Raw genomic sequence first — 25,776 nt, 5'->3', positions numbered from 1 at the left:
ACTACTATTGTTTTAAGAAGCTATTCAAACAATAGACACGACTAAGACTATGAAAGAAAAACAGGGCATAGGGGCTACTCATAGCACACACACAACTCAGTTAATAGAGACTACTCAGCTGATAGATGGTTTTCAGGCAAGAGAGACTACTCAGGCCATAGAAGCTACACAGGTTATAGGGGATATTCAGGTCATAGAGTCTATGTAAGTCGTAGAGGATACTCTGGCCATAGAGGCTACAGATATCTTAGAAAGTACCCAGGACATAGAGTCTCCAGAGCTCATAGAGGTACACAGAACGTAGAATTTGCTCTAACTACAGAAGTTAGACCAACAATATAGGATAGTCTGTGTCGCTGGCTCTTTGCGGTTCCAAAATCCGTGGATATTTGTCACCCCCTGCAGCAACAACTTGCACGGGTCTTATGGGTGGTGGAGTGGAAACTGAGGCACTTCTATCTTTCTCTTTGGTGCACTGCTTTCTTGCTTGTTCATAGAGGATAGAGGAAATGAGGTTTACTTGCTTTGAGAGGAGAGACAGACTTTGTTTCTTGCTTGTTCATTTATAGAGGATAGAGGAAATGAGGTTTACTTGCTTTGAGAGGAGAGAGAGAGAGACCCCACTTGTCAGAGAGAAAGAAACTTTGCTTAAGAGAGAAACTTTGAAAGAAAGACAGGCTTTTCTTAGAGCTTAGAAGGAGAGAGGCCTGCCACGCCTTAAAGTCCTGCATAAGGTGCCCTAGTGATGCGTCTCAGTTCCCTACTAGCTACTGTCGCGTGTTTTTTTCTCTGGCTGCTTCTAATGGCTACAGTGGTGTGCCTTCTTCTCTGGCTACTGCTGAGCCACGTGTCTTTCCCTCTGGTTGCTTCTAATGGCTGCTGTATGTCTGGCTCGCTCCGCCTAAGCTTATATCACCTCCAGGACGTGGAGAGCAGGGCCACGCCTCTTACGCAAAGATTAGGCGAGACACTCCGAGCAGGCAATTAGTGCTCGAGAACACATGCGCATACATTGTGTGCGTGGACGAGAAAATCACCTGAGTGTGCTTATGTCAATTAACCTCCTCGCTGCCGATGTGATCAGGCGCCATCCTGGCGCCGCCAACATGGCACAGCCCCCAACAAGTCTGGCCAGAGATGCTATAGGGGTTATAGAGGCTATAAAGTCACAGAGACTAAGCAGGGCACAGAGGACACAAGGTTCAAAGAGGATACTTAGGCCATAGATACTTCAAAGATCATTTAGACTTTCCAGGACTTAGAGGCTAAATCCCTCTCTATGTGTCACTAAAGGAGTCTTATTTATTGTAATTCTTCAAGGTTGGGCCTAAAGCACCCTGCAAATCTGGGGTTCTCAGATTCCAGATTGGGTGCACCTCATGTTTGTGCACTTGATATTCTCTCTATAACCTTGGACCAAGCAACATGCACCATCTTAGAAACAGTTCTCCTCAATTTTGAATTTTCTGTTCACACATTTTGAGAAAAAGATTCAGGGTAGCTGCCGCTGGTGCTTTGGTTTTGTGACGGACCCTTTTATGTGTTAAATATTTACTTCATCTTTCCCAAACTTTTCCAGCTGTTCTGCAGGACAAGTCTCCCCATTCTTCACCCACCAGCTCATAGGGGCTACTAGTGTCAAGGAAGATTCTCAGGTCATGTCTGCTCAGGCCATAGAGCTATGCAGGTCATAGGGGCTTCTATTGTTATTTATACTACTTGGACCATAAAAATACTCAGGTCATATAGAAAACATAAATCATAGAGTCTTCACAGGTTGAAGTCTACTTAGATGTTTGCATGGACCACAACCTGGATGAAGTGCTCCTATCATGTGCCATTGACATCCAACTCCCATTCTGGGGCCAGATCATACCCACACCAGACACATGATGTTTCCCTTCTTTCTGGAATTTCATTTAGGCTACTCATTTCATAAAATCTACACTGGTCACAGAGGCTACACTGGTAATAGAGGTCATACTATCATAGGTGCCATTCAGGTCATAGAAGTTACTTTGAGCATACAATCTACTCAGTTCATAGAGGTTTATTAGGTCCTCAAGGGTAGAGAGGCAAGAGACTTCAGGCTATAGATAGTATGGAGGTCTACTGTGGCTACTTAAATCTTAGAGGCTACATGGGTCATGGAGGATACTCAGTTCACAATGTATGCTCAGGTCATAGAGGCTACCCAGGTCATAGTGACTACTAACTTCATAATAGCTATTTAGGGTATAATGCTATGCAAGTCATAGAGGATACTATGGATATAGAGATTACTTAAGCCAGAGAGGCTACTCAGGCCCTAGAGGTTTTGTAGTTCATGCTACTTATAGGGGTTACTAAGGTAATTTAGGTTACTAATTACATGGAGGATATATAGATCACTTAGGCTACTCAAGCCATAAACAATACACTGGTCATAGTGTCAATGCTGGTAAATAGATCATATTCAGACCATAGAATTTACATGGATCACAGGGACTACTTAAGTCATAGAGTCATAAAGGTGATGCAGGTCAGAGTGACTGCACAGTCCATAGAGCTTACACAGGTGATGGAAGGTATTCAGGTCATAGAGTTACTCAGGTCATTGATACTACACAGGCAATAGAGGCTATGAAGTTCATAGAAGTTCTTCAGGTGATTGAAGCTACACAGTTCTTAGAGGGTATGAAATAAGAGATGTTACTCTGGTCATAGAGGTGACTTAGTTCAAACAGGCTACTCAGAGCACAGAGGGTATTCAGGCAGAAGAGACTTCTCAATTCATAGGGGCTATACCTCCCATGATTCCTACTCATGCTTCCTAGGCTATGTAGTTCATCAGGATATGCAGGTCATCAAATAGATTCATGTCATATATACTTCTTTGACTTTTTAAGCCATTGTAGTAATAGAAGGTATGGAGATCATAAGTGCTAAGCAAGTCATGGAGGCCATGTAAGTCATAGAACTTATGGCAGTTATAAAGGTTACTAATTTCCAAGAGGCTCTCCTGTACATATTTGGGTACACAGGCAATAGAAGCTTCTAAGGTAAAAGATGCTAAAGAGGTCATGGAAACTACTCAGGCTAGAGAAGCTATGTAAGACATAGCTGCATCACCTGCATCACCTTTATGACTCAGAACACAGAGGCAACACAAGATATAAAGTTTCTACAGGTCATCAGATTAACTAGGGTCATTTAGATTAAGTAGGGTCATTTAGATTAATAAGACCTTAGAGGTTATACAGGTCATTTAGGCAATTAAGGCCATCATAGAAAGTGTTCAGGCTATAAAGGCTATGTGAGTTATGGAGGCAAATAAGTTCATAGGGTCCATGTAGGCAAAGAGGATACTCAGACCATACAGGCTACTCAGGTCATAAAGCTATATGTAGGCCATAAATCATAGAGACTACACAGAATAGAGGGGCTACTAAGACTGTAGAGAGTGTTTAGAACATAGAGGCTACTCAAGCCATAGACCCACATAGGGTATAGAGGGTATTCAGGCCATAGATGCTATGTAGGCCATCCAGAATACTCAGTTCATAGATATTACACATGCCATAGAGATTAGTCAGCCCACAGAGACTATTCAGGCCATAGAGTACAGAAGGGTCATAGCGGATACTTAGGTGATACAGGCTATTGACATAATTTAGCCTACACAGACCATATGTTTAGTAGATCATAGAGTCACTATAGGCCATGGATGCTACTCAGTTCATAGAGGCTATTCAGAAGAAAGAAATTCAAGCAACAGAAGCTGCTCAGGACATATATGACACACATTTTAGGGGTTTACTGAGTCATAGAAGCTTTGTGGGTAATAAAGGCTACACAGCTCATAGAGACTAATAAGATTATAAAGTACATAGCTGCATTGAGGTTATTTAGGGATAGAGCCTATGCATGTCACAGGGTCTGTTAAGGTCATTTAGGTCACTAAGAATATAGAGTAACTCAGGCTACTCGAACCATAAAGACTATACATGTCACAGAGAATACTCTGGTCGTGCAGTCTACTTGATCCCTTAAGCTATGCGGATCATAGAAGATACTTTAGGGTCATTTAGTCCATTAAGGCCATAGAGGCTATGCAGATCATTTAAGATCCTCAGACCAGAGATACAAGATAGCAGACTAGAGGGTGGCTGCGTTTCATGTTGCTCCAGGACTCAGGATTCAAGAAGAGGAGATATAGAGAGACTTGGGTCCAACTCAAAGCCGCCGGGTGAGTCTCTCCCGTTGGGGAGGCGTCCCGGATGGGGCGGTAGCCCTGAACGCAGGGAACGTTGTGAAGTAGATTTGTCCGCGAAGACACCCCTCCCCCCGCTGGAGCAGTGAACGCGGACAACTGGGAGCATCGGAGAGGAGGCTGCTCAGCACAGCGCTTGGACTCGGAGCAACCCACCAGGGCTCTGGGAGGCTGCCCAAAGGAGGGGGTGCGCGGTGAGCTGTTTGGACTGAAAGCGACCACTCCTGAACACCGGGGGCTGTCCAGAGGAGGAGGAGAAGCACGGGCTTGGCACGTCGCTTGGACTTGGAGCAGCTACACCAGGGCTCCGGGCGGCTGTCCGGAGGAGGAGCGTGGTGAGTGGTTTGGACTCAGAGCAACCGCTCCTGAACACAGGGGGGTTGCCTGGAGGAGGAGGAGGAGCGTGGCTGGGCGCTTGGGCTCTGAGTGACTGCACCAGGGCTACGGGTGGCAGTTGGGAGGAGGAGGTGCACAGTGAATTTCTGGGACTCGTGACGAATGCACCAGATCTCTGGGTGACTGCCTGGAGGAGAAGGAGGTGTGCGGTGGGTCACTTGGACTCAGAGTGACCGCACGGAACACCAGGCGGCTGCTGGAGGAAGAGGCGTGTGGCGGGTCACTGGGACTCGGAGCAACTGTAAGGGGCTCCAGGTGGCTGCTCAGAGGAGGGGCCGCATAGCCAGGTGATTAGGTGCAGAGCAGGGTCCCAGGACCCAGGCGGCTTCTTGGTGGAAGAGCCGCACAGACAAACTGAGGGGCGGAGCGAAGGCTCCAGGACTGCAGGCAGCTTCTCTGAGGAGAGGCAGCCTAAGGAGACTCGTCTGTGAAGGGTGAGGCTTCCAGGACCAGGAGGTAGGTCCGGGTCCCTGGGAACATTGCAGAAGAAGGCTGCCCAGCCCAGGCGGTAGTTGTGAATTGAATGGAACCTCTAGGAGGGGAACTGACCAGCGGGACCTCCCCACCGGGTGAGTCTTCCCTGCCGGGTGAGGTTCTCCCACAAGGACTGTAAAACCAGAGACACAGGCCCAAACTGGCCTTGCATCAGCCCACATCCTACTTCCCCTTTGGATGACCATTCGTCAGCAAGTGAAGGTACCTCTGCCCACTAGCAGGGAATATACCCCACCGGAAGGCCACCACCCCTAGAGAGGCAGCTTCCTTGTGGAGCACCACATTATCAACTTCCTCCAAGACTTCAGGCTACTGAAGGCTAAGAGGGGATATACTAGAGATCTTCAGGGACATTATAAGTCAATAGAGGAAATCTGCAATATCTCAGCAGTCCACTGATACCTGAACAATATGAGAAAACAAGGGAAGAATATGCCCCAAACAAATCTAGATGTTACATCAATAAAATCCAATGACAGCATGGCAGAAGAAATGACAGAAAGGGAGTTCAGAATGTACATAATTAAAATGATCAGGGAAGCAAATGACGAGATGCAAGAGCAAATGCAGGCACTGAATGATCACACCAATCGACAGTTAAAAGAGCAAATACAGGAAGCAAAAGATAATTTCAATAAAGAGTTAGAGATATTGAAAAAAAAAACCAAACAGAAATCCTTGAAATGAAGGAAACAATAAACCAAATTAAGAACTCCATAGAAAGCATAACCAATAGAATAGAACACCTGGAAGACAGAACCTCAGATATTGAAGACAAAATATTTAACCTCGAAAACAAAGTGGACCAAACAGAGAAGATGGCAAGAAATCATGAACAGAATCTCCAAGAACTATGGGATATCATGAAAAGGCCAAATTTAAGAATTATTGGGATTGAGGAAGGCTTAGAGAAACAGACCAAAGGAATGAACAATCTATTCAATGAAATACTATCAGAAAAAGATCCTCAGACCATAAAGTATATGTACATCACGGAGGTGACATATGCCATACAGACTATACAGATCAGAGAGGCTATGCAGTTTAACAAGTCTATTCATGTCATAAAGTTTATGAAGGTCTTAATGTCTATGTAAGTCAGACGGTTTAGTCAAGTTTTCCTTGCATTGAGACCCAGGGCAAGGCATTATATGATATGCATACTCCCAAGTTATCAACTCAGTCTAGCAAGAATGGATTACTACAATGTCTCTAGTGTGGGGATAGGATGCAGAAGATGTGGCGGTCTGTCTTCCCAGCCTAAAGTAGGCATCCATGCTGGCACAATTCCCCAGCCAGGTTCTATGGGGATTCAGGCATGACCTAATGCAAGCAAAAAAAATATTCTCCTCCTATCAGAATTGTTCACTCCCTATTCCTGTCTGGAATTGCCTCAGAATGTCTACAATTTGCATTTTTACATCTGAGTCCCTCACTCATGGGATAAACTCTAAGCATTTGATTAACCTACATCTCCTAGAGACATGCAGGTCATAAAGTTATACCATTCAAGGAGGCTCATAGGTCATAAGGGACAATAGGATCATTTAGGAGTTTGAAATATATAATTTACTCAAGTCATAGATGCCTTACAGGTCATAGACATTACTCAGGTGTTTGAGATTTCTCAGGCCATAACTACGAAGCATGTCATAGAATCTATGCAGGTCATAGAGGCTACTCATTCATAAAGGAAACAGAAGACATAGTGGCTACTAGGTCATAGAGGCTACCCAGGTGATTTACACTACTCATTCCATAGAATACAGAGGTAATGGAGACTTCTGAGGGCAGAGGCTATGCAGGTAATAAAGAATATGCAGGTCTTTGCAGATACATACCTCATAGATGATATTCAAAGTATAGGTACCATGCATGTCATAGAGGTTGTACTGGCCATTGTTGACTCAGTTCAGAGAATACCCAGCTTACAGAGGCTACTGAGGACACAAAGAATGTGTGGATCATGAAGCAAATAATCTCATTTAGGCTACTTTGGCCAAAAAGTCAATGAAGTTCATAGAGAGAAGGCAGGCAATACAGACTCTTCTGGTCATACATAGCAAACCAATCATAAGAGATACTTAGGTAACTGAAACCTGGGATTTAATAGAGGTTACCCAGGTCTATGCAAATATAGAGTCTACTCAGGTTATGTAAGCTACTCAAGGCCATAAAGGGTAAATAGATCATAGATACTTCACAGGTAGTACAGGCTACTTGGTCATAGAATCTACAGTGGTCATAGTGACTAATAAGGCCTAACGGCTACTAGGTCATTTAGCCTATACAGTCTATACAGGCCATGTGAGACATAGAGGTTAGTAAGGAAATAGAGGTTATGCAGGCCAGAGCAGTTATGCAGATATGCAGTTCATAGATGTTACACTGTTCATAGAGACTATTCAGTTCCCAAAAAGCTACTTAGGACATAAAGGCTATTAGGTTCATAGAGGAACTAAGGTTATTTAGAAAACTTAGGCCAAAGAACCTGCGGACATCTTTGACATAAAGCCATAGACACTGGTAAGGTTCAAAGGTTCAGCTCACTTCAGAGGTTATAAGTTGACATAGGGTCTACTAAGGTTATTTAGGCTACTCAGGCTAAAGAAGTGACTCAGATCAATTAGGATACTTGGGTCATAAAAGTTATGTGGGTCTTAGTATTTACACATGAAGAGGTTACTAAGGTTATAGAGGCTACCCAGGATATACAATCTCGTTAGCACATAGAGGTTACTAGGAAGATTTAGCTTCCTAAGGGCATGAAAACTTAGCAGTTCATGGAGACTGTGCAGGCCATTGCTACTACTGAGATCATGATGTCTAATAATGTATAAAGGCAATACAGGTCATGAAAATATGCCAGAAACTGATAAAATACAATCATAGGGGTTACTAAAGCCTTAGCATCTGTTATGATTTAGATGTGGTGACACCCCCATAACTCACGTGTGAGACAATGCAAGAAGGTTTGGAGGAAAAATGATTGGGCTCTAGCATTAACCTAATTGATAAAATGAAATAATCCCTGATGGGATTAACTGAGTGGTAATTGGAGGCAGGTGGGTGTCGCTGGAGGAAGCAGCTTATTGAGGGCGTGGCTATGGGGTATATATTTTGTGTCTGGAGAGTGTGATCTCTTCTTCTCTCTGTTTCCTCATCACCATGTGAGCCATTTTCCTCTGCCACACTCTTCCACTATGATGTTCTACTTCACCTTAAGCCCCAAGAAATGGAGGCTGTTGTCTGTGGATTGAGACCTCTGAAACCATAAGCTTCTCTACTCAAGTCATAGAGGCTACTCAGGCCATAATGGATGAGTGGGTCATAGATGCTAATCAGGCAATAGAGACTACACAGGTCATAGAGGCTATATAGGTCCTAAAGTCCTCCTAGATCTTAGAGGATGCTCATAACATAGAGGTTACTCCAGTCATAGAGGCACCTCAGTCCATAGAGGTTCCTCAGACTATAGAGGCTTCACAGGTCATAAGAGGTATCCTCCTTGGTAAGTCCAAGGAGGTTAGGAAGGTAATTTAGACTACTCAAGCCATAAAGTCTATGCACATGTAGCTGGTAGAGGATAAACAGGTAAAGGAGTATACAGAGTTCATAGCATCTTCTGATGCCATAGAGGTTACAAAGGTCAGAGTGGCTACTGTTGTCATAGACTCTACTGAGGTAATTCAGAGTACTCAGGTTTTAAATGCTACATAGGTCATAGAGTCTTTGAAGTCAATAGAGGTTATGCGGTCATTGAGGATAAGCAGGTATTACACAGACTACCCATTTCCTCTTGATTACTCAGGTAATAAAGACTACACTGGAGGCATGCAGGCTACTAGGTCCATAGAGATAACACTAAAGATAGTTGCTACAAATGATATGGAAGCTACTAGTTTACAGAAGCTTCTCAGTTAATTTTAAGTTACTTTGGCCATAAAGGCTATGCAACTCATGGAAGTTATATACTTTATAGAAAATATTCTGTCATAGAAGTTATTCATGCCATAGCATCTACTAAGGTCATAGAACCTACTCAGGACATTTAGGTTACTCAGGTCACCAAGGTTTCACAAGTCATAGAGATTATGGAGGCCATGGAGACTACACAAGACATAGAAACCATGCAGGTCAGAGAATTTACATTGGTTTTAAAGGCTACAGAGTTCATAGAGGCAATCCAGGTAATAGGGGGTAAATAAGCAATAAAAACTTCAGTCACAGATAACACACAGGTAATAGAAGCTACACAGACCATGGAGGTCAAAATGGCTACTCAGGCTACAGAAACAATGCAGGTCATATGGGCTATTAATGCAATTTATGATGCTCAACCAAAAGGGTATGTAACTCATAGAGTCTTCATAGATAATAGAAGCTATTCATGTTATAGTTTATGCAGGTCAGAGGGAATCCTAAAATCATATTACTAGGGCTATGGAGAATACACATGTCATATAGTATACTCAGGACACAGAAGATGTTCAGTTCATTTAGTTCATGCAGATATTGAAGGCTATGAAGTTAAGAGAGGCTACAAAGGTTATGAAGGATGTTAAGATCTTTTAAGTTATTAAGGCCATATTGGAGATTCAGGTCTTAGTGGATTGTCCAGGCAAAGAGGCTACACAGGACATAATGGCTACTTAGATAATAGAAACAAGTTTTTTAAAGCTATTCAGGACATGTAGTGTATGCAGGATATAAAGCTACTGTTTTAAGCTTTGTAGGACATAGAATCTACTGTTGTCATATAGTTAACTCAATTCCTAGATGCTACTCTAGATATAGAGTTTGGTAGAGTCATACAAGCAGTTTGGTTAAAGAGTCTATGCTTATCATGGAAACTAGACAAATCATAAATATTATGCTGGTCATAGAAGGACTCAGTTCTTAGAGGCTATTAAAAGCATAGAAGGTATTCAGGCTATTTAGGGAACAGATGCCATGCAGGTCATAGTGGCTAGTCAGCTCATAATGATTATGCAGATCATAGAGGCTACTCAGGTCATGAGGTTACTCAGGCAAAGGAGGCGAAACAGGTTATAGGTGTTATTAAGTAATTTATGCTACAAAGGCAATAGAAGCTATTCGGGTCACAGAGGTTACTCTAGTCATATGGGCAAATCTGGTCATGTATGATACCCAAATCATAGAGGCTACTAAGGTCATAGAGGCTACTGTAGTCATAGAATCTACTCAGGTCAAAGAGGTTATGCATGTTATGGGAAGCTACTCAGAATATGGAGGATACAGAGGCCATAGAGGCAATTAAGAACATGAAGGGTACTCAGATCATTTAGATTATTCATTCTGTAAAGGATATGCAGACATACAGTCTATACTTTTTGCTAGTCATAGAAGATATGCAGATAATTCAAATTACTCAGGATAAAGTCATAGGCCTAGTCAGGCCATAGATTTTATGCATGTTATAGAATACATACATGTTAAGCAGGCCATGGAGGCAACACAGGCTATAGAGACTACTCAGACCATGTAGGCCACACAATATAGAGAGGCAACAGAGGCATAGTGGCTACAGAAATCAAAGCACATACTAACTAATGGAGGCTACACAGGACATAGAGTATCCTCAGACCTTAAAGGATGTGCAGATCACACAAGTTGCACAGGTCATAGAGGCAATCAGGTCATAGAGATTATGGACGTCATAGAGGGTACTTAGGTCATAGGGAGTATGCAGGTAAAAAGAGGTTTCTGAGGCCATAAATGCTAGGCAGCTCATATAGGCTTCAGATCATAGAGGCTATGCAGGTCATAGAGGAATCAGGTTGCAGAGACTATTCAGGTCAGATAACCTATGTGGGTCATACAGGCTACACAAAGAGGCCATAAAGGCTACACAAATCATGAAGGCTATGTAGTTCATAGTGGTTTTGCTGATCATAGAGGACACAGAGTTCATAAAGGCTACTCAGACCACAGAGTCTACTGTGGTCAAGGGGGCTAATAAGATTATTCAGATCACTCAGGAAAAGTACACTGTGCAAGTCATATAGGCTATGAAGAGAATAGCAGGTAATACAGGTAATAGAGGATTCAGGTCATTGAGGCAGTGGCAGCCATGGAGAATTAACTTGGCATAGTGTCTATATAGGTCTTAGAGGCTACTTAGTTACAGTTGCTAAGCAGCAATAGGAGGTATGTAGATGAAAGAAGCTATGCAGGTCATAATTTCTATTTTGATCAGGGAGGGTTCCGATTATAAAGTGTGTGGTAGTTATTGTTTTAGTCAACTTTTTTGCTGCTGTTACTAAAAGGTCGGCCAAACAACTTTAGGGAAGAAAAGTTTATTTGAGGACTCACAGTTTCAGAGGTCTTAGTCCATAGAAGACATGGGCTCACATGATGATCAGAAAGCAGAGAGAGGTCTCCATTTGCCAGATTAAACTATACACCCCAAAACCAGTACCCAATTCCCACCTCCTCCAGCCAAACTTACCACTTCATTACCACTCAGTTAATCTTTATCAGGGGATTAATTTTTGATTGGGTTAAGACTCCTCTCACAACCCAATCATTTCTCCTCTGAACATTCTTGCATTGTCTCACATGTGAGCTTTTGGGAGACATCTCACATTCAAACAATAATAGCCATAATAAGGCCAAAGAGACTGCACTGGTCATAGAAGCTGTGCTGATCAAAGAGGTCATAGAGGGTTCTTAGGCAATAAAAACTACTCAGGCAATTGATGCAATGCAGGTCAAAGTGGCTCCTGAGGCCATAGATGCTTCTCAGGTTATAGAAACTATGAGGCCATAGGTACTACAAAGGTCCATTGAAGTGTGGGAAACCAGCCTTATTTAGCAGAATCAGACTAGGTTGAGCCATGGGCCACAGATGTCTGGCTTCTAGGAACTGTCAGGAAGCACGTGGCACTGCTTAGGAGTGGTTCCCTGTCTCCTTCTGGAATAGTCCCTCTGACAGAAAGACTCCCTTAACTCCACCCTATCCTGTCCATCACAGAAGAAGCTCCTCCTGGTTTTGGCCCCCTTTACCTCTGTGTTATAAATAAAAGTGAGTTGGGCTACTCCATGTTAGAAGTCAGAGCTGGTACTCATTTAAAAGGAGTATTGGCTCTTGTGTGTTTATTGAGTAGATAATTTTCTGGGTAATTGATTGATAAACAGCCAACATCATGTGGCTGAGACGTCCACACTCAGGTAATACAGTTTCATAGGGACCACTAAGGTCATTTAGACAACTAAGACCACAGATGCTTATCATGTCATTCAGGAAACTAAGGAATTAGAGACTATGCAGATCATAAGGGTTACACTGGTCATGGAGGATACTTGAGCCATAGAATCTATACAGGTCATAATATACTCAAGTCATAGAGACTAGATAGTGGCTACAGACTCATAGAGATCAAAAAGTCTTTGCAGGCAATTGAAGATACTGGAACCATAGAGGCTTCACAGGTTATGGGGACTACCCACATCCTGAAGGTTACTAGAGTAATAGAGGTTATGTCATTAATAGAGGATACTACGTCATAAAGATATACCTATCATAGAAATAATTTAGGTTAGGTTCCATAATTTAGGTTTAAAGGTTATAAAAGCCAGTTATGCTACATGGTCCATAAATGCTACCCAGGTCACATGGGCCAAGTAGGTCTTAACAGCTATTGAGGTCATAGAAGGTAATCAGGTCCTTTAGTCCAGTCAGGTCATAAATGCTATATGGGTCACAGAGGCTGTGAGGACATAGAGGCTACTCAGTCATAGACACTTTACAGGTTGTTGAGGTTACACAGGCCATAGAGGTTATTCATTTCATTGAGAATATTCAGTACTTAGAGAGTTTTCAGGTAATAGATGCTAAACAATTCACATAGGATACTGAGTCATAGATCTGCTGGACATTAAGGCTAGAAAGGTCACTGAGACTACTCAGAATAAGGAGGTTATGAAGGCCATAGAAGCCACACAGGTCACAGAGGCTGTTCAGGTCAGAGGGGCTACTAAGATCATTTTGCTACTCAAGTCATAGAAGCTATGCAGATAATAAAGGCTTTGTAGGCCACAGAGATTATAAATGTCTTAGAGATATGAAGTTCAGACAATAGGAAATAAGCAAGCCATACAGAATACCCAGGCAAAAGAGGCTACACATAACATAGAGGAAAAGTAGGTAATAGAAATACTCAGATCTGGCTACTCAGGCCATAAAGGATATGCAAGTCAGAGTGGCTACAAAGTTCATAAATGCTATGCAGATCTTTGGGACTGATCAGGTCACCGGGGGATAATTAAGTCATAGAAGTTACTCAGGTCATTTAGGTTACTCAGTATATAAAAGTTGAACAGGTCTTAGAGGCTATGCAGTTCATAAAGAATTCACAGAACATAGAGGCTACTTACAGGTAAATGGCTACACATTTCATAGAGGTTACACTGTTCACAAGTTATGCAGTTCATAGAGGCCACTCAAGTTATACAGGAAGTAAAGGTTAGTAAGGCGATAGATTCTATGCATTTCAAAGGGCTACTTAAGTCTTAGAGGCTACTGAGGTCATAGAGACTAGAAAGGTAACAGGGGATACTAAGGTCATTGTAGTTATGCATGCCCCGGAGGCAACACAGGTCATAGAGGCAATGCAGGTCTCAGAGGAAATTCTGATTTTAGAATCCATGCAAGTCATAGAGTCTACACATGCCGTAGTGTCTACACAGGTCTTAGAGGCTCTGTAGGCCAAAAAGTCTACTCAGGTCCTACCTGTGCAGGACATAGAGGCACTTTGTTCACAGAGGCTACATGGGTTGTAGAGGGTGCACCAGTGATAGAAGCTACAGAGAACACAAAGACTAAACAGATCATGGTGGTCATATAGACTACTCAGTTCATAGAGGCAACTCTGGTCATAGAAGGTATAGAGGCTATTCAGACCCTAGCTTCTACACAGCATGTTAGAGCTACTCAGTATATGGTAACTATACAAGATATACAGTCTAGTGAATAAATTACTTGAATTAAGGACGCTATGAAGTTTATAGAGGCTTCTCAGACAACAGAGCCTACTAAGGCCATTTACAACACTTGGGCCATAAAAACTACTCTGGTAACATGCTATAAGGTTAAAAGCTCCCCAGGTCATAGTGGTTTCTCATGTAAGAGTGGATGCTCAGCCCATAGACATCATGCAAATCATAGAGACTATTCAGGCCATAGATTCTATGCAAGTTGTAGTGGCTACTGAAACATAGTGGTTGTTCAGGTTTTTTAGGCTACTCAGGTCCAAAAGTCTACACAGTAAACAGAATCTCTGCAGACCAAAGAAGCTACTCAGGTCATAGATTCTTCACAGGTCATAGAGGCTGCACAGGCCACAGAGGTTATGCAGGTCATAAATGATACTCAGGTCATAGAGATTGCACTGATCATAAAGGGAAACCTGTCCTCAGGATTCCTACAACTCATGCCTTTGCATATGTGTCCCTTATTCATGTGAAAAGCCTTAAAGGTCAGGTTACCCCTCTTCTCCTAGTGGTTCCTGCAGGTAAAGCTCTTTTCCTAATTCTTGATTGCCCAGGGGTGAAAGACAAATCTCTTCATAGTTTTCCTAAGCCTAGCTAGGGCATGCTCATTCTAATAATCCAAGGTTGGCCCAGAAGTATCTGCTGGCATGTAGTGGTTTGGAACCTCAGACCAATTACAGGTCTCTGCACATGTGCAGACCATTCTCATCTCATCAAAGAATCAGTTTTTTCCTTTGAGAACTGAATTCTTACTTTTTCTCAGAAATATCTTCAAGGTATCTACAGCTGTATCTTCATATGCTGAGTGCAAACTCATTCTGTGGTCAAACCTTGACTTCAACTTATCCTTCTCAGGGTTTCCCACAGGACAAAACAATTTATGTTGTTTCTGGCTCCCAAGATGTGACTATTCTTCTCTGCCTGTGTCTGTCCAAGTGGGTCTTATTCTGATTCTGCACGTTGGGCCAGAATAACACACTAAAACAAACCTTGACTCCCAACTAGATGAAGCAATTTATACATGCACATCTGACATCTCACCTACAACCTTGGTCCAAGAATTGCATACTCTGAGTACCAGTTCTACCCATTCTGGGAATTGCCTGCTCCCTTATTTTGACAGCAATGACTGCAGGGTACTTTGATTTTGTGAGTATCCCCTATTGTGTGTGTGTGTGTGTGTGTGTGTGTGTGTGTGTGTTTAACTACAACTTACCATTTTTATCTTAGCAGTTACTACAGGACTTGGCTTCTCATTGGTCACTTGCCAGCCCAGTTATGATGAGTCCATCTCCTCCTCCTCTACCTTGCCAGGGTAAAACAATTTCCATGCCCAACATAGGCCCAGAAGAATTCTAAGGAGTGTAGAGGTCAGGAACCCCAGTGTACAGATATGCACACATGTGCAATTGAAATCCTTAAACCTGCCTGTGAGAAAGGCAAACTCACTGCCTGAAATATACAGTTGGGGTTTTTTTTTCCAAGAATTTCTCCCTCCTTATCATTGTTGATAAGAGGCTGTCTCCAATTACTGATTAAATGTTTGTTGTCCCCTACTGTTCTGGTTAAATCTCCATTTCACCTTCCTTTTGCTCCCAGTCATTCCAGAATGGAAACACTAAAGGAAGTTACTGACTCCCCCTCTCCAACCCAATCCAGGGAGTCCTGAGTCTGCCTTTGGGAGGGTACCAGCAATGCCCAAAGGAAGACCCATAAGAGCCTTAAAATTTAGGGTTCTTGGACACAGGACTGGGGCTGGCAATGACCTATGCTTGCATATTTCACATTTTCATATCTATCTGGATCCAGATCACACCCAGTCCGTGAGAAAATTTCCTTCTGAAAATTTTTCATCTCCCTTTCCTAAGAGGAATTACTTTAGACAGCCTATATCTAGCAATTAAAATCCTGGTGATCTCCTAGTTCTTTGGTGGTATATTTACCTCAATTTTACTCAACTTCCCCTAGTGTTACTGCAGTTTGAGGCTCTTGTTGTGGCTGTTGTCTGCCCAATTGTATCCAATAATCTCCTCCTAAATCTGTTCAGGCAAGAGATATTCCAATGTCATAATCTGACCCAGAGGAACCCCAAGGATTATGGAAACATTGGACCCCAGCTTCTGTGAAGGACTCCAAACATATGCAATTCTCATTCTGTTCCCAGCTTGAGGCCAAGGCACTTACATTAGCAAGGAAATATTTTCTTTCCCAGAATATCTTCATGATTCTTATTCAGGAACATACTCAGACTGCATGAACCTCCTACCCTTTCAATCTGTCTGTATTATACTTCATTGCTGAAACCATTAATTTGTCTTTACCCAAGTTCTATATCACTCAAGCCCAGGGCAATGCTTTTCTGGTATCCCTGCTGCCCTAACTGTGACAAATATATATCTTCAGTCTATCAAGAATAGGATGACTACAATGCCTCTAATTTTGCAAAAATATGCCAAAGGTGTGTTAGTCCATGTTCCCAGTTCATGGCAAGTATCTATGCTGGTCCAATTCCTCTCCTACACCAAGTTAGGTGTGCTCAGACGCAAACACATTCTGGAAAAAAATGAAACAATGTTTTACTCCCTGTGCCTTCCTAGAATGGCCTAAGGATATGTACAATTAGCACTTTTGCATCTGTAGCTTAACTCATGAGATAAAGCCTAAACTTCTCCTATAGGAGAAGCCAGCTTCTTCTATTAGTTTCCACTGGGCAAGGAACCTTAAGAATGTATAATTTTAGAACCTCAGCTAGTGTGCTGGTATCCTTGAAATCCTGAAACCTATCTGTGGACATCAAAAACCCACTAAGTTGAATATACGGTTCTGATCTTCCTGGAAATTTCCCCTGTTCCCATCATGAATGGACTCAGACCACCAGCAGTTGGCAACTTTGCATCCTGGATTTCTTCTACTTCTTTGATAAAAGGTTTATTTAAGTTTTCCATCTTCTCCCAGGGGGTTCAGAATGGAAAGTCTGTTAGTGTAGCATTTGTCTCTTCAGTGTGACCAATTCATCCAGCCATTAATCTGGACTCGTCAAGATACTCCAATGTTTCAAGTGTGACCAAGAAGAGACCTCAGATATGTGGGGCTCTGGGATACCAGCTTGGGGATGCAGTAAGGTACACATGCACACTTTGGATCTTAGATACTCCCTGGGGTCAGATCACACCCATTCCCTGAGAAATGCAATTCTCTTCCTTATTGGAATTATGTCTTCTCTGTTTCTCCATAGTATTATCAGGCATCTTTAGTCCTGATGGTCTCCTACTTCTTTTGAAAACTTTACCTCAGCTTCACCCAGGTTCCTGTAGTGTTTACCTCAGGAACCTCAAATGATCCTTGGCTAATTAGATGTGACCAATTCATTTCACACTAATACTTTCCAGGGAAGGATAGTTTCAATACCATAGGTTGGGCTAGAGGAAGCCTTTGTGCAAATGACATCGAGCTCCCCTGTTGGGCAAAGGCATGTTTCCACACAGGAGAGTGTTCTCCTCCTTCCTGGAATCTCTTCTAGGTGATTTAGGCCATAAAAGCAATACAGGATATAAAGGCATGCAAGTCATAGAAGTTATTTTGGTATTCTATGTCAAATTATAGAAGTAAAGGGACTGAGTTCATCAAGATATACAGATCATTGAGATACACAGGCAAATAGAGGTGTTAGGCCATAGATTGTAAGCAAATTCTACTACTGAGTAGCCACTATTACCTAGTAGCTCTCAGGTAATAGAGGCTACCCTGGTCATGGAGGATGCTCAGATCATAATGACTGCTCAGGGAATACAGGGTATGCAGGACGAAGAACTTACTAATTTATATACACTACACAAGACATAGGATTACATAGGTCACAGAGGCTATACAAGTTAAACAGCCTATAACCTGTAGAGAGTTTGTTTAGGTTAGTGTGTGCAGAAGTAGACAAGACAAAGGGGATACTAAGTTCATTTATGCTGCTGTTATGGTTTTGATGTGAGGTGTCCTCCAAAAGCTCGTGTGTGAAACAATGCAAGAAGGTTCAGAAGAGAAATGATTGATTTGTGAGAGTCTTAACCCAATAAGTGAATTTATTCCCTGATGGGATTAACTGAGTGGTAACTGAAGTAGGACGGGGTTGCTTGAGGAGGGAACCGGGAGCATGGCTTTGGGGTACATATATTTTATATCTGGAGAGTAGAGGCTCTCTCTGCTTCCTGATCATCACATGAGCTGTTTCTCTCTGCCATATTCTTCTGCCATGATGTGCTGCCTCACCTTGAGCTCTGAGGAATGAAACCTGACTCTTATGGATTGATACCTCTGCAAGTGTGAACTTTGAGCCCCTAAATAAGCCTTTCCTCCTTTACAATTTTTCTGGTTGGGTCTTTTAGTCACAGCAGCAAACAAACAAACAAACAAACAAGAACAACAAAACCTGAAACAGCTAATAAAACCATAGAGGTTACTTATCATATAGGCTTCTCAAGCCATAAAGTCTCTAAAATGGACATAGAAACAATGCTGTTAATAGAAGTAACAATGACCATAGAGGCTACACAGTTCTTAGTAGTTACTGATGTCATAGAGGCTACTGGCATCATTTAGATGACTCAGACTATGAAAGATACATTTTTCATAGAAGTTGTGCAGGAGATACAGGCTATGGAGATAGAGGCTCACAGGTCAATAAGGCTACTCAGGTCATAGAGAATATAAAGTCATGTAGTCTACACAGGTCATATTGTATAATATTGTAATTTAAGCTACTCATAACAGATACTATGCAGATTATAGGAGCAAATGGTCATTAGGCTACTTAGGCCAGTGAGACTACTTATGTAACGGAGGTTTCACAGGTCATAGTTTCTTCTCCAATCATTTCTGCTACACAAGTCATGAAGTCTACATATGTCATAGAGTCTATGCAGGATACATAGGATACACAGTCATAGAGCAGTGGAGGCCATTGTAGGTCATAGAGGCTACTTAAGTAATTTAAGTTAACCGAGCATACAGGTTATGTCCATGTTAGAGCTACTAAGACTAAAGAGGTTATACATGTCATAGTGCTAGGCAGGCCATTGCAGATCTGCAGCTTATAGATTTTACAAAGGTCATAGAGGTTACTTGTGTCATAGAGTTTAGAATGGTAATAGAGGCTTCTCAGTTGATAGAGAATATTAAGGTTATTTAGGCTACTTAGGTCCACAACCCTATGCAGGCCATACAGTCTATGCAAGTAACTGAGCCCACACAAGTCAAAGACCATAGGTAGGTTATAGGAATTATTTTAATAAGGGTCTACTTAGGTTACAGATGCTACTCAGGTCATAGAAGTCATTCAAGATATAGAAAGTTCATAGGTAAAAATGGTTATTATGTCACTTAGGCTACTAAGATCATAGAAGCTATGGAAGTCATAGAACCCAAACAGATCACAAATACTGAGCTGATAATAGAAGGTATGCTAATCATAGAGGCTATGCTCCTCACAGGGGCTAAGGTCATTGTGGGTACTCAGGTCATAAAAACTACATAGAACAGAGATTCTACACAGATCATTGAAGCTATTCAGGCCATAAAGGCAATGTAGGTCATAAAAGATATATAGGTCAGAGATGTTAAGAAGGTCAATGATGCTACACAGGCTATAGAGGCTACATGGGTTATAAAGGATTTTCAAACAATAAAGGCTAGGCAGGTCTTAGAGTTTACAATGTAATAGAGGTTTTGCTAGATTTAGAAGTTACCCAGATTACACAAGTTACTCAGGGCATAAAGGGGACACAGTCAGTAGAGATTTCATGGGCCAAAGATGTTACACAAGTCATAGAACGTATTCATTCACAGAAGCTATGAAAGATATAGAGGCTACACATACTATGGAAGATGAGCAGGCCATACATATTTTGCAGGTCATGGAAGCTACTCAGACCATACAGGATATATCAGTCATAGAGGATAAATAAGCTATAGGTGTTAGGTAAGACATAGAGGCCTATGCAGATCTAGATTTTACTAAGTTCTAAGAGACTAACAGGACATAGAAGATACATAGAAAATAGAGTCTACTCATGTCATAGATGACACACAGGTCTTGGGGGCTACTCAGGTCATAGAAGATTCAAATGTCATAGTGGCTATGCTGATCATAGTAGCTATGCAGGACATAGGGACTACTCAAGTCATAGAGGCTATGCATTCTATACAGGCTATTGAGGATATACAGGGTACACAGGTCATAGAGGCATCACAGGTGATAAATGTGATGCAGGTTGTATGGGCTGCTCAGGCTATAAAAGTCATGCAGGTCAGAGAGGTTATAGAGATCATAAAGGTAATACAGGTCATAAACTAAAATGAGGTCATGGAGTGCATGGGGTCATAGTGATTACTGAGATCAGAGAGGCTACATAGGTCTTTTGGGTTGCTCAAGTCATAAATTTGACTTAATCACAGTGGTGAAACAGGATATAGAAAATACACAAGTCATAGAAGACATCTAGGGTGTATGGTCTACTCAGGTCATCCTGTCTTCTCAGGTTATAAAGCTACCCAGGTGATAAAGACTGAGCAGGTTATAGATGTTATGTTGGTCAAAGAGGCTATGAAGGTTATAGAGGCTACTCAGTCCAAAGAGACTTTCTAGGTCATATAGAATACACAGGTCACAGAGGCTTCTCAGTGCCAGGAAGCCTTGCAGGCAATAGAAGCTAATGAGAGCATAGGGGCTATACAGGTCATTTGAACTACTAAGGTCATTCAGGTAATAAGGCCACAGAAGTTAGGCAGGTGATTTCAGCTACAAAGGCAAAAAAGGCTAAGAAGGTCATAGAGGCTATAAAGGTCACAGAATCTGTGAAGATCATTGTGGTTGCTAAGATAATAGGGCATAATGAGATCATTTAGGTTATGCAGACCATACAGGCTATACAGGTCATAGAGGCTGTGCAGACCATAGAGGTTACTTAGGCTTTAGCAGCTATGTGGGTCCAAGGAGCTACTCAGTTTAGAAATTTTGCAGGTCCTAGGGGCTACTTAGATCATAGAGGCTAAGCAGTATATAGAAACTATTAAGCTACAGAGGCTGTATAATTTACAAAGGCTACTGAGGTCATAGAAGATACTGAGGTCCCTTAAGCTACTCTGGTCATTAAGACTATGCTGTTAACACAGGCTGTGAAGGCCACAAATGTAAATCAAGGCTTAAAGGTTATAAAAGTTGTATATCCTATGCAGGCCTTAGTGGATACTCAGGTTACAGAAGCTATGCAGCTCATAGGGGCTCCTCAGGTCATGCGGACATCACAAGTCATATAACTCAGGTCACAGAGGCTAGAGAGGACAGAGACTTCTCAGGCAGTAGCAGTTACAAAGGATACTCAGACAATAAAGGCTATGTAGGTCATAGAAATAATTCAGGTCATAAATCTATGAAGGTAATAAAGGCTGAGTAGGTCATTGCCATTATGCTATTTATTGAGGATTAACAGACCATAGAGGCTTCTCACTCCTTGGAGGCTTCATACATCACAGAGGCTACACAGGTCGTAGATGTTATACAGGTAGTAGAAACTACTCAAATCCCAGAGGTTAAACATGCCATACAGATTGCTTAGGACATAGAGTATATGCAATTCATAGGAATCACTAAGACCATCTAGGCTAATAATGTCACACAGGATAGGCAGATCATTTTGACTACTTAGGTACAAAGGTTATGCAGGTCATAGAGGCTATTCAGTTAATCTAGAATGTGCAGGTTATAGAGGATACATAAAACATAGGGTCAACTCTGACCATAGAGCTACAAACATTTTAGTGGCTAATGATGCCACAGGATACAATGAAATCACTTAGGCTACACAGGTCATTAAAGATATGCAGGTCTAAGAGGATCCCACAGGGGCTAATGAGGGCTTAGAAACTGTGCAAGTTATTGGGGATATGGAGGACACAGAGGCTATTCATACCATAGAATCTATACAGGGAATAGAAGCTATGCAGGTTGTAGAGGTTATTTTGGCTACTTAGGTCATAAAGGCAAAAAGGGTCTTGTTGGCTTTGTAAGCCATAGAGGATATCCAGGCTACAGAGGATATGCAAGAGATAACACAGACAATAGAGACTACTTGGGTTGCAAAGTTCTGCGGATCCTGAGGCTATGCAGGTTTATAGGCTTCAAAATCATAGATGCTACCTGGTCATAAAAATGATTCAGTTCACAAAGTCTACAAAGCAATAGGGGCTACTCAGGGCATAGTTGCTATGTTGCTCATGGGTACGATTCAGTCATAGAGGCTACACAGGTCATGGATGATATTCAGTTCATAATGACCATTCAGACCATAGAGGCCGCACTGGTCACACAGTATACTTGTTAATGAAGCCATGATGACATTGAAGCTATTTTTAGTCAGTTTTTTTCACTCTTTGACTAAAAGTCCTGACAAGAACAATTGGTGGAAGAAAAGTTTATTTGGGGGCTCACTTTTAGAGGTCTCAGTCCATTGAATGCTGGCTCTATTCATCTGGCCTTGAGGGAGTCTGAATGAACATCAGGGTGGAAGAGAGTAGCAGAGGAAAGTGGCTCACACAATGATCAGGAAGCAGAAAGAGATTCCACCTTCCAGGTACAAAATATATACCACAAAGACATGCCCCCAATGACACACCACTTCCAGCCACACCCTACCAATCTTCAGTTACCACTCAGTTAATCCTTTCAGGGGAATAATTCACTGACTGAGTTAAGGCTTTCATAACCCAATCATTCTTCCTCTAAAGGTTCTTGCAAAAAAAAAAAAAAAAAAAAAAAAAAAGTTCTTGCATTGTCTCACACATGAAATTTTGGGTGACACCTCACATCCAAACCCTAACACAGGTCATAGAAGTTATGTTGGTTATAAAGTTCACAGAGGTTACTCAGTCAATAAGGGCTAAGCAGGAATAGAAGCTCTTTAGGCCTTAGATACTAGGCTGGTCATTGAAACTACTTAGACCATAGAGGTTTCTAGATCATAGAAACTACACAGAGCATAGAGGTTATTAAGGCCTTAGAGGATACCCTAGCCATAAAGCCTATGTAGAACACAGAAGTTACACAGGTCATGGGGACTGCTAATGTCATTTAGGCTAATAAAATAAAATAGACTATTCAGTTCATTTAGGCTAAACAGTCTACCAGTTGGGTGGTAGAGGATACACAGTTCATGGAGGCTATGTGGTTCACTATGGCTACTCAAGTCATAGAAGGTATGAAGATCATAATGTTTACTTAGGTCACAGGGAATAGTGAGGTCATTTAGAATGCTCAGGCCATAAATCCTATGCAGGTCAAAGAGGCTACTCAGATAATAGAATCTATACAGGTTATAGAGGCTATGAAGGGAATAGGGATATGCTACTCTCTGCAAAAATCATAGAAAGTACTAATTTGTTTAGGCCACTGAAACCACAGATGTTACTTAGGGCATAGAGATTTTTAGGGTCATAGTGGCTTCTAGGTCATAGAGTCTACTCAAGACATTTAAACTTACATAGGAATGTTCAGTGATGAAATGATTAGATTATGAGAGATTTGACATATTTAGTGAATTAATCCACTGATATGGAGTAATTGAGTGGTAACTGTAGGCAACTAGAGAGTGCTTACAGGAGCTGGGTCTCTGGGGGTCATGCTTCTAGAACTTAAAATTTTTCCCTGGTGAGCCATATCCTGAGATTCCTTCTTATTCCACACACTTCCACCATGATGTTCTGCCTCACCTGCCGCCCTAAGCTCTAGAGTTAGTCATCTATGGTTTGAGCCTTCTGGAACTATGAATCCCAAGTAAACTTTCCTTTCTATACATTATTCTTCTCGGATCATCAGTCATAGTGATGAAAAAAAGCTGACTAAAGCATGAATTGGTACCAAGAGTGATATCTTTGCTCTGATGAACCTGATCATGTTGTTCAAAAACCAAAGCTGGTTTCTTGGGGTAGAAATTTTGAAATGTTTAGTGCTGCATCCTGGAAGTCTTGACCATGTTTTAGCTGAGGTTAATGGGTAACTCTGGTGGGACTCAAAAGAGCAGAATGTCAATAGAAATCTAAACAGTAAATATTAGACTCACGATTTCTCAGGTGATGAGGATTCTATTGCAAATTGGACTATAGATCATTCATGATATATTCTGGCAAAGAAGTTGCATATATTTTCCCATGTCCTGAGACTGTTGTAAGGCTGAATTTAAAGTGATGGACTAATTTATCTGTTGGAAGAAATTTCAAGGCAGTAAAACATTCAGTAATGGTATGGATATTGCTAGTAGCTTCCAGTAAAATTTACTGTGATAATCAAGATCAGAAAGTGGAACACAAAGGTTTGAAAAACTTGAAGTCTCACCAGAAAATTTGAATCTGAGCCTAAAAAAGGTGTTCTTGTTAAAGGGATTATAGCCACAAAAGAAATTCTAAGAACTTTATACTCAAACAATAGAAAAGATGGCTTGAGGGCACCTCTGGAAATAGCAAGACAATACTCATCTTAGCCCCAAGTATATGAAAGGAAAAAACTTACTTTGGGAAGACACCATGGTTGTAAATTACTTGCACAGGTGACCCCAGGAATTTTATTCATTGTGCTCAGCCATCCAGGCACTCTGAGTCTGCTGCACGTGCAGTCCAAGATTCTGGGCTATTTCTCAAATTAGATTCAGAACTTGGCATAAACCATCTGGGTCCGATCATGCAGGAATGCAGGATGTTAGGTCTTGGTATCATGGATGGTTCCACTGAGTTTTCTAAGGATGGCCTGGGAAGCCTAGCAAAGTGAAGTAGGTCAGAGTCCCTGCAGGCTGCCTCTGAGAGTGTGATGCATGAAGATGTGGGAAGGAAGTCAAAACTCAGGTGGAGACTCCTAAGATTAATAGATGCCAGTAATATGAAACTTCTGCCTTGAAAAGCTGAAGAAATTGCACAAAACAAGCTAACAGAACATCCAAGTGGGCTGAAACCTACAGGGCGATAGGAATGGGGCTGCAGAAGCCCTTTGGAGAGAGTATCACAATGATATTCAAACTATAAGATAGATGTGGAGTTATTGAACTGTTTGCTTAGCTGGATTTCAATCTCGTTTTGGTTCTATCCCATCTTCCTATGCCAATATTTCTCCCTTGAGGAAATTTTCTCCCTTGAGGAATATTTACTCTCTGCCATTATATGTTGTATATGTTGTTGCGTGGAAGCCGAGACCTTTGGAAACAGATTCAGGATACAGACAGATGAAGGAAAATGTGAGGCATAGTTGGGATAGGAGACGTTCTTTATATAGAGGCAGTAGCAGTCTCTAGTCTGCAGCTCCAGCCCCATTTCCCACCACCCCCTTAGTCTTTCCGTTGGTCTTTCTTATATGCAGGACATACAGAAAGGCACATTGCCAACAGGTTACATAAGTGGGCACATACCCAACAAGAAAATGTTTATGCCTTGAATACGTACACTGAATCAGATTGTTCATGACTATGGCAACATACTAAGAACATAGAACACTGGAAACTCAGCAAATGAGCCTAACTATAACCATTTTGGGCCTGCAAAACATAATGCAACTTTCTTTTTGGTATTACATGCTTAGAAATTGACATGAG

Source organism: Sciurus vulgaris (assembly GCF_902686455.1).
Source record: "Sciurus vulgaris genome assembly, chromosome: 3".
NCBI lineage: Eukaryota > Metazoa > Chordata > Mammalia > Rodentia > Sciuridae > Sciurus > Sciurus vulgaris.
The sequence above is the reverse complement of the archived record's forward strand: the minus strand, read 5'-3'. Positions refer to the sequence as shown.